Here is a 9953-nt window from a genome sequence, read left to right as displayed (position 1 = left end):
CGTAAATGGCATTTATCATGCAGTTAATACAAGGCACTTACTAATGTATTGTGATACTCCATATTGCCTCCTTTCCATCACATTATACACAGCACTAGTGTTGAGCGCGAATATTCGAATTGCGAAATTTTTTCTCGAATATCGCAATTTCGAGATTTCGCGAATATTTAGAATATCGTTCTATATATTCGCGAATTCGAATATTCTTTTTTTTATTTTTTTTTATTATTATAATTTTTTCCTTTCCCACTTCCCTAAAGTTGTTCTTACCTGTCCTTTGGATTCCTGGCTTCCTGGCTGCTCCAGTCAGTGGCGTTTTCAATTTAGCACTGCTATATTCAATATTAGCTAAATTACAATCTAATCTATATGTGTATTTTACGAAATTTCGCAAAAGCCGAAATTGCGATGCGAGTAATATAATACGAAATAATCGCATGAAGATTTCAACTTAGCACTGCTATATTCCATATTCTAGCCTAATATGGAATATAGCTGTGCTAAGTTAGCACTGCTATATTCCATACTAGGCTAGAATATGGAATATAGCAGTGCTAAGTTGAAATCTTCATGCGATTATTTCGTATTATATTACTCGCATCGCAATTTCGGCTTTTGCAAATGTTCTTAATATTGCTCTAACTTCGTCTTTTAGAATATTACGAATATTCTAAAAGACGAAGTTAGAGCAATATTGCGAAATTTCGTAAAATACACATAGATTGTATTTAAGCTAATATACTGCTATAGTAATATTTTTTAATAGTGTACATATTTTACAAAACTTAAGTTCAGAAGAGGCAAAAAAAAATTAGAGGAAAAAAAAGGGACTATAGCACTATATTAGCTAAATTACAATCTATATGTGTATTTTACGAAATTTCGTAATATTGCTCTAACTTCGTCTTTTAGAATATTCGTAATATTCTAAGAGACGAAGTTAGAGCAAATCACGAAATTTCATAAAATACACATATTAGCCTAGCCATTGTCAATTAGCATAGGAACGTTGCCTTATACTATCAAGATAAATAATCGCAATACGCGAGAAAAATTTATTCGTATATTATTCGCGATAATTGGAATAATTACGAATATTCGATTTCGACGAATATAACACGAATATTCATTCGAATATTCGCGAAATATCGCGAAATCGAATATGGCACCTCCCGCTCATCACTACACAGCACATATCCGTGGTTATTACCACCGTGTAATCCAGCAGTGGTGGCCGTGCTTACACACTATAGGGAAAGGCTGGAAGTGCGAATAGGTCAACACCTTTACCTATAGTGTGCAAGCACGGCCACCGATGCTGGATTGCAGAGTGGTCAAAACCACGGATACGTGCTGTGTATAATGTGATGGAAAGGAGGCAATATGGACAATCACAATACATTAGTAAGTGCCTTGTATTAACTTTCTCTACATGATAAATGCCAATTGCTGAAGTGAGAGACAACCGCTTTAACCCCTTTAACTGTGCTGCACTTAATAGTATTAGGCATAAATGTCTTGGCATGTGCATTGCGTGTTTCCTATGTGTGATTAGTGTGTGCTATATATGTTCTATGTATCAGTGGAATGTGCAGCATGTGACATATGCATCAGTGGCATGTGAGCCATGTATAAGTGTCTCGTGTCCCACATCTGTCCAATGAGTGATTGGTGTGCGCTGCATGTGTCTTGTTTCTGACTGACTTAAGTGCATGATGTACACATACAGTTGCAAGAAAAAGTATGTGAACCCTTTGGAATGATATGGATTTCTGGAGAAATTGATCATAAAATGTGATCTGATCACAACAATAGACAATCACAGTCTGCTTAAACTAATACACAAATAATTAAATGTTACCATGTTTTTATTGAACACACCATGTAAACATTCACAGTGCAGGTGGAAAAAGTATGTGAACCCCTAGACTAATGACATCTCCAAGAGCTAATTGGAGTGAGGTGGAGTCCAATCAATGAGATGAGATTGGAGATGTTGGTTACAGCTGCCCTGCCCTATAAAAAACATTCACCAGTTCTGGGTTTGCTTTTCACAAGAAGCATTGCCTGGTGTGAATGATGCCTCGCACAAATGAGCTCTCAGAAGACCTACGATTAAGAATTGTTGACTTGCATTAAGCTGGAAAGGGTTATAAAAGTATCTGTCTGACAAAAAATGGACTTGAATCCTCTTGATAGACGTCACTATGTATTATTAACAATGGCTCCAAAAATAGTGATTTGTTAGTTATTTTAAAACATAACTTTTACTCCTGAAATTAAGAAAATAGGCCCAAAATATGAATGTGATAAAATTATCAGAGCGGTGGTATAACAGGTCAATGTGCACGGCGGCACCCAAACAATGAAAGAATGGAAAAAGGTACTCAGCGGCACCTAAAGTGAAAACCGTACTTCTACCGCTCTGTCGTCAACGTCCAGGGTGCAGGCTGCGTCCTGATAACACTGAAGTGGATGGCTCCAACAGGACGCTCAGCTGCTAGAGACGGCGGGGTCCAAGACAACCCTAATGTGACCCTATAGAGTGGGCTAAGGCTTGCCCTAATAACTAATTGCACGTTTCATAAAACTCATCAGGGGAAATTTAACTAGGACTTTTTTTTTAGAACAAAGACCGCCGCTCTGATAATTTTATCACATTCATATTTTGGGCCTTCTTATAAAAGTATCTCCAAAAGCCTTGCTGTTCATCAGTCCACGGTAAGACAAATTGTCTATAAATGGAGAAAGTTCAGCACTGCTGCTACTCTCCCTAGGAGTGGCCATCCTGTAAAGATGACTGCAAGAGCACAGCGCAGACTGCTTAATGATGTGAAGAAGAATCCTAGAGTGTCAGCTAAAGACTTACACAAGTCTCTGGCATATGCTAACATCCCTGTTAGCGAATCTACGATACGTAAAACACTAAACAAGAATGGATTTCATGGGAGGAAAACATAGAGGAAGCCACTGCTGTCCAAAAAAAAAGAGCACCTGGATGTTCCACAGCAGTACTGGCAAAATATTCTGTGGACAGATGAAACCAAAGTTGAGTTATTTGGAGGAAACACACAACACTATGTGTGGAGAAAAAGAGGCACAGCACACCAACATCAAAACCTCATCCCAACTGGGAAGTATGGTGGTGGGGGCATCATGGTTTGGGGCTGCTTTGCTGCGTCAGGGCCTGGACGGATTGCTATCATCGATGGAAAAATGAATTCCCAAGTTTATCAATACATTTTGCAGGAGAACTTAAAGGGCTTCTGTCACCCCACTAAAGTCATTTTTTGGCTACTTAAAATCCTTATACTGCGATTTTTCACTATATAGTCCTCTTACTCTTTTTTGTTCAGTAGTTTCTTAAAAAAACTGACTTTTATAATATGTAAATTACCTCTCTACCAGCAAGTAGGGTGGTTACTTGCTGGTAGCAGCTGCATCCTCCTTTCAAATAAACGCCCCCTCCTCCTGCTGATTGACAGGGCCAGCGAGCGCTCTTGTTCTCTGGCTAGCCCTGTCTGCCTTCTAAATCTCGCGCCTGCGCCGCACCGGTCTTCAGTCGGCACAGGCGCACTGAGAGGAGGACGCTCGCTCGGCCGCTCCATCCTCAATGCGCCTGCTCCGGGTGTAGATGTGACGTCATCGGCGAAGTGGATTCATTCATAAATAGGGTTGAGCAAACCCGAACTGCAAAGTTCGAGTTCGTACCGAACTTTGCGAGTTCGAGTACCCGGACCCAAACCCGGACTTTTTCACTGAAGTTTGGGTTCAGTGTTCGGGTGATTTTATTATTTTCCATTATAACAAGGTTATAACTAGTGTTGAGCGAACTTTGTGTTTCAAGTTCGGAGTACAAGGTTCGAGTTCGGGCTATCTAAGAATTCTATTATGGATTCCGCTCTTACGGACCATATAAGTTGCGGTATCCATAACAGAATTCTTAGATGAACCTGAACCTTGTACGCCGATCTTGAAACACAAAGTTATAACAAAAAATAATAGCATTCTTAAGACAGAATGCTAATAAAATAGCCATTGAGGGGTTAAAAATATATATTTTTAAAGTCACCTCATCCACTTGATCGCACTGCCCATATCCTCTTCTTTCTTTTTTCTGTAGGACATGCAAAAGGACCTGTGGTGACGTCACCGCGCTCACCACGTGGTGAGCACGGTGACGTCATCGCAGGTCCTGCTGAAGGAAGATAGAAGGACCTGTGCTGACGTCACCTTGTACGTGGTGAGCACTGCGACGTCATCGCAGGTCCTTTTGCAGGTCCTGCAGAAAAAAGAAAGAAGAGGATACCGGCTGCGCGATCAAGTGGATGAGGTGAGTTTTTTTTAAATTGTTTTTAACCCCTCAATGGCCATTTTATTTAGCATTCTGTCTTAAAAATGCTATTATTTTCCGTTATAACGGAAAATAATAAAGTGAAGTTCGGGTCCCTATTGACTTTAATGGGGTCGGGTTCGGGGTCAAGTTCGGGTCCCGAACCCGAACTTTGCCTTGAAGTTCGGACGAAACCGGGTTCGCTCATCCCTATTCATAAACTTTGTTTTTAATGTTGTTTCCGTACAGCAGGCTCCGTGTAGGCTTTGGTAATGGTGGTTCCCTCGGTACCAAAGCCAACTTCCAATTCCTAATTTAAAATGTTTTTAAATACGCAGATAGGAACACCGGACTAATTCACCAAAGTCTCGCGCAACTTCGGGTGTACATTTAGACCATTTTCTACACCTATAACAGGCGTGACCTGGCGTGAGCAGGGAAAAGTTGCGGATAGCGGGCCTTTGCGCTGCAATCTGTGCCAGAAATACGTCTCATAATTTTTATTTATTTATAAATAACCCCCAATGTTTACATGCAATGAATTCAAGCAGAGATCTTGAAAACTTTGATGGAAACAATTTTAGTGCAGAATTTTCCATATACATTTATGAACAGGATTTAACCCATTATAAAGTTATTGCGCTGCTCTAAGAAAGAAGTTTTTTTACCATCTTAGTATGTCCGCTGCGACTAGTATTGAGCGAATCGTGGACTTCGATCCAAATTTCAGGAAAAATTCAATTTGCCACAATGCCAAATTTCCTCGTGCTTCGTGGTAGCGAATCGATGTTTCCTGAATGGAGGTAAAAACTTTAAAAAAAAATCATACTTACCGTATTTTTCGCCCCCTATAAGACGCACCGGCCCATAAGACGCACCTAGGTTTTTGAGGAGGAAAATAAGAAAAAAAATATTTTGAACCAAAAGGTGTGCTTTTGAACTAATTGTGGTCTGTGGGTGACGCACTGTTATGGAGGATCTGTGGATGACACACTGTTATGGGGGATCTGTTGTTATGGGGGATCTGTGGGTGACGCACTGTTATGGGGGATCTGTGGGTGACGCACTGTTATGGGGGATCTGTGGGTGACGCACTGTTATGGGGATCTGTGGGTGACACTTATGGGGGATCCTCTCTGGATGGCACTGTTATGAGGATCTGTGTATGACAGTTATGGGGGGGATCTGTGGATGACACATATATAGCATCTTATGCTATGTGTCATCCACAGATCCCCTCCATAAGTGTGGGGGTCGCATTTGCTTTTATAATGGGGGTGGGGGTCGCATCTGCATTTATAATGACAGCGGGGCCCGTGCAGTGACTGTATTCTACTACACGGGCCCCGCTTACTGTATAATCATATCCCTAATAGTTAATCGTTGTGTGCATGTAAAAGCATAATGAGCGATAATGATGAGCGCTGTCTATTACTTACAATTAGAAGCGCTCGCCGTTCGGAGCAGAGAGGAGGGAGGAGGCAGGCCGGGAGGACAGGCGCTGGCAGCGTGAGTCACTACGTCATGCGCCCACGCCGCCTGCTTCATTCATAAAGTGGGCGGCGCAGGCGCGTGACGTATGACTCACACTGCCAGTGCCCGTCCTCCCGGCCTGCCTCCTCCCTCCTCTCTGCTCCGAACGGCGAGCGCTTCTAATTGTAAGTAATACACAGCGCTCATCATTATCGCTCATTATGCTTTTACATGCACACAACGATTAACTATTAGGGATATGATTATACAGTAAGCGGGGCCCGTGTAGTAGAATAGTCACTGCACGGGCCCCGCTGCCATTATTAAAGCAGATGCCGCCCCCAGCCCCTCCTCCCTCACAGCTGATACACCCGCCGCACGGCATCGCGGCGGGTGTATCATTGAAAACTGGGCAAAATAAGCTACATTCGCCGTATAAGACGCACTGCTATTTTCCCCCCACTTTTGGGGGGGGAAAAGTGCGTCTTATTCGGCGAAAAATACGGTACCTCATCCATTTGATCTCGACAAGCAGGTCGCTGTCATCTTGATTGAAGATCTTGCACGAAATCCTGTGCGCGGCGACTTTTGATGAGATTTTGCGCTAGATCTTCAATTAAGACGGTGGTGGCCGGCTTGTAGCGATCAGCGCAATCGCCGTTCCCTGTCATTGCACCCACAACAGAAATAGAAGTCATTCGTCACAAAGTGAATTTTTTTGCTAAATTCGGCGAAGCAGACAAATCAAATTTTCAAGTACTTTGCTCATCTCTTGCTATGACATTCCAGCATTGTCCACCCCGAGAAGAGAGAATGTGATCTGCTCTCCTTGTGAACCCTCCTGCAGATCAGTCACAGATATATTGCACCAGGCTTGGTGACACATCTCTCCAGGGACCACTGCCCCCTGCCCCGGCCCACCGACAGCTGCTGGTGGTAATTACTTAAAACCCCTAATGATTGACATGATCATAAGATGTTCAGCGAGGGGCAAAAGGAATCCGAGTGCGCCATCCAGAACATTATACTTTTGTCACAATGGGATGTAATGACTCCTGTATCCATAGAGGATACTGGGGAAAAACACAACTTCCAGGGTCCAGATAAGGCTGCTGACCACATCTCTAAGGCTACTTTCACACTGGCGTTTTGGCTTTCCGTTTCCGAGATCCGTTCAGGGCTCCCACAAGCGGTCCAAAACGGATCAGTTTTGCCCTAATGCAGTCTGAATGGAAAAGGATCCGCTCAGAATGCATCAGTTTGCCTCCGTTCCGTCACCATTCTGCTCTGGAGGCGAACACCAAAACACTGCTTGTAGCGTTTTGGTGTCCGTCTGACGAAACTGAGCCAAACGTTTTCTATGACACAATCTGGCACAATAGAAAACGGATCCGTCCTCTATTGACTTTCAATGGTGTACAAGATGGATCCGTCTTGGCTATGTTACAGATAATACAACCGGATCCGTTCTGAACGGATGCACAGACGGATCCGCTCCTATAATGCAGACGGTGGATCAGTTCAGAACGGATCCGTCTGCATTATATTTCAGAAAAAATTCTAAGTGTGAAAGTTGCTCAGACGGATCCGTCCAGACTTTACATTGAAAGTCAATGGGGGACGGATACGTTTGAAATTGAGCCATATTGTGTGAACTTCAAACGGATCCGTCCCCATTGACTTACATTGTAAGTCTGGACGGATCCGTTTGCCTCCGCACGGCCAGGCGGACATCCGAACGCTGCAAGCAGCGTTCAGGTGTCCGCCTGCTGAGCGGAGGCCAAACGCTGCCAGACTGATGCATTCTGAGCGGATCCGCTTCCACTCAGAGTGCATTAGGGCTGGACGGATCCGTTCGGGGCCGCTTGTGAGAGCCTTCAAACGGAACTCGCAAGCGGAGCCCCGAACGCAAGTGTGAAAGTAGCCTTATTTGTACATTTATATTTCTGCTTTTTCCAACGTGAGACCACCCCCCATGAACAGTTCTAAAGGCTCTATTACACGTACAGATTATTGTTAAGATGATCACGTTCATATGAACACTCGTTAGCGATCATCTGGCAGTGTAATACTGCCGCCGATTATCCAATGAATAAGGTAATCGGGATCTTTTAACATGTTAAAAAATCCTGGTTTGTCGGCAGCAGTTTGCCCCGTGAAGTAGGCGCTCTGCTGCCGGCAAACAATGAGACAGTATAGGGACGAGTGATCGCTCATCCCTATACCGAGGAGTAGATCGCTGCATGTAATAGCGGCGGTCTCCTCCTCCAGCGCACAGGGGGGAGGCGTTATCAGTGACTGACAGCTATCTGAGTATACACACTTAGGCCTCATTCCCACGACCGTATTAGTTTTTCAGTCTGCAAATTGTGGATCGTCAAAATATGGATGTGGTCCGTGTGCCGTCCGCGGATCTATTAACTTCAATGGGTCCGTGGTCCACATTTTGTGGACATGTTCTTTTTGCGTATGTCAGATGCGCAAAGAGATAGAACATGTCCTTTACTTGGCTGCAAAATGCAGAAAATAGACCTATTGAAGTAAAGAAAATGAGGATGCAACATGGACCGTATCCGTATTTTGCGGATCCGTGATTTGTGGATAAAATGGATACGGTCGTGTGCAGTCACTGATAACACCTCCCTGTCTACTGATTGCTGTTCATGGGGGGAGGTCTTATGTTACAGAAAGCAGAGATATAAATGATAAGTTTTAGGGCTCATTCAGACGGCCGTATGAATGAGTCCGCATCCGTTCCGCAATTTTGTGGAACAGGTGCGGACCTATTCATTTCAATGGGGCTGCAAAAGATGCGGACCACACACCATGTGCTGCCCGCAACCGTGGTTCCGTTCCGCGGCTCAGCGGAAAAGATAGAACATGTCCTATTCTTGTCCGCAATCACAGACAAGAATAGGCATTTTCTATTATGGTTGCGGCCATGTGCGGTCCGCAAATTGAAGTGTCCTGGGCATGGACCCGCGCCCTTGTTGGTGACTCCGCCCCTTTCCTATGTAGCCATGACCCCTTTTGCGACGCATTACACCCCTTTCCCGTGATGCGATAGTACCTATGGTTTCCTGGCACTGCATACAGTTAGTGGTCCAGGAGGGGTGTTTTCTGGGAGAAGGCCGCCCTCCATGTGCTGTGCGCAGTTTTACCAGCTCATCCAGAGCCTCCATTTTTTGGGGAGCCTTGGCAAGTATGGGTACATCAGTTATAAAGCACGAACTTCACATCATCCACTGAGGACATGAATGCCTTACTTCTTTTTGACCAAAGTGCCACAGAAAGTGCCAGCCACGGTGCCCCCTCCAGTGTAATATGTCCCCACAACCTGCTGCCCACAGTGACATGTGAGGGACCGACCTGGCAGTCACATCATACTCCTGAAGAACCAAGATGATGGAACTGCATGTAAGCCTTAGACACTGTATATTCTAACAGAATTAGTAAAGCACCATTACCAGAGAGCAGTGTATCATTTCCCAGCACTGGTGTGCTACAGCTCAGATCCCATTCACTTGAATGGGCGCTGAGCTGCAGTGCCCCAATCGACCACTAGACGGTGTATGGAGCTGTCTACCTCAGGCTCCATTCACTGTATGGTTTCCAGCACTGGCAGCTGCTCAAAACAACTGATCGGTGGGGGTACCAGGTGTCGGACCCCCACCAATTTGATACTGCGGACCTATTCTGAGGATAGGTCATCAATGCCTAAGTCCTGGAAAACTCCCTTCAAAAGGTTGTGCAGAATTTAGAAATATATGGCTGCTTTTTTCCAGAAATGGTGCCACACCAGTCCATGGGTTGTGTCTTGTAGCTCAGTTCCTTTGAGGTGAATGGAGATGTGCAGTACCATGCACGGCCTGTGGTGAGGTGTGGCGCTGTTTTTGGAAGAAAGCAGCCAGGCCTCTTGCACACAAACGTGTTTTTTTTTTTCCGTTTACGTCCTGTTTTTTGCATACCGTATACGGAACCATTCATTTCAATGGATCCGCAAAAAAAAAAAAAAAAACGGAAGGTACTCCGTATGCCTTCCGTTTCCGTATTTCCGTTCCGTTCAAAGTTAGAACATGTCCTATTATTGTCCGCATAACGGACAAGGATAGGACTGTTCTATCAGGGGCCAGCTGTTCCGTTCCAC

The sequence above is a fragment of the Bufo gargarizans genome, unplaced genomic scaffold, assembly GCF_014858855.1.
Source record: "Bufo gargarizans isolate SCDJY-AF-19 unplaced genomic scaffold, ASM1485885v1 original_scaffold_1554_pilon, whole genome shotgun sequence".
In the NCBI taxonomy this organism is placed as follows: domain Eukaryota; kingdom Metazoa; phylum Chordata; class Amphibia; order Anura; family Bufonidae; genus Bufo; species Bufo gargarizans.
Note: the sequence above shows the minus strand (reverse complement) of the source record.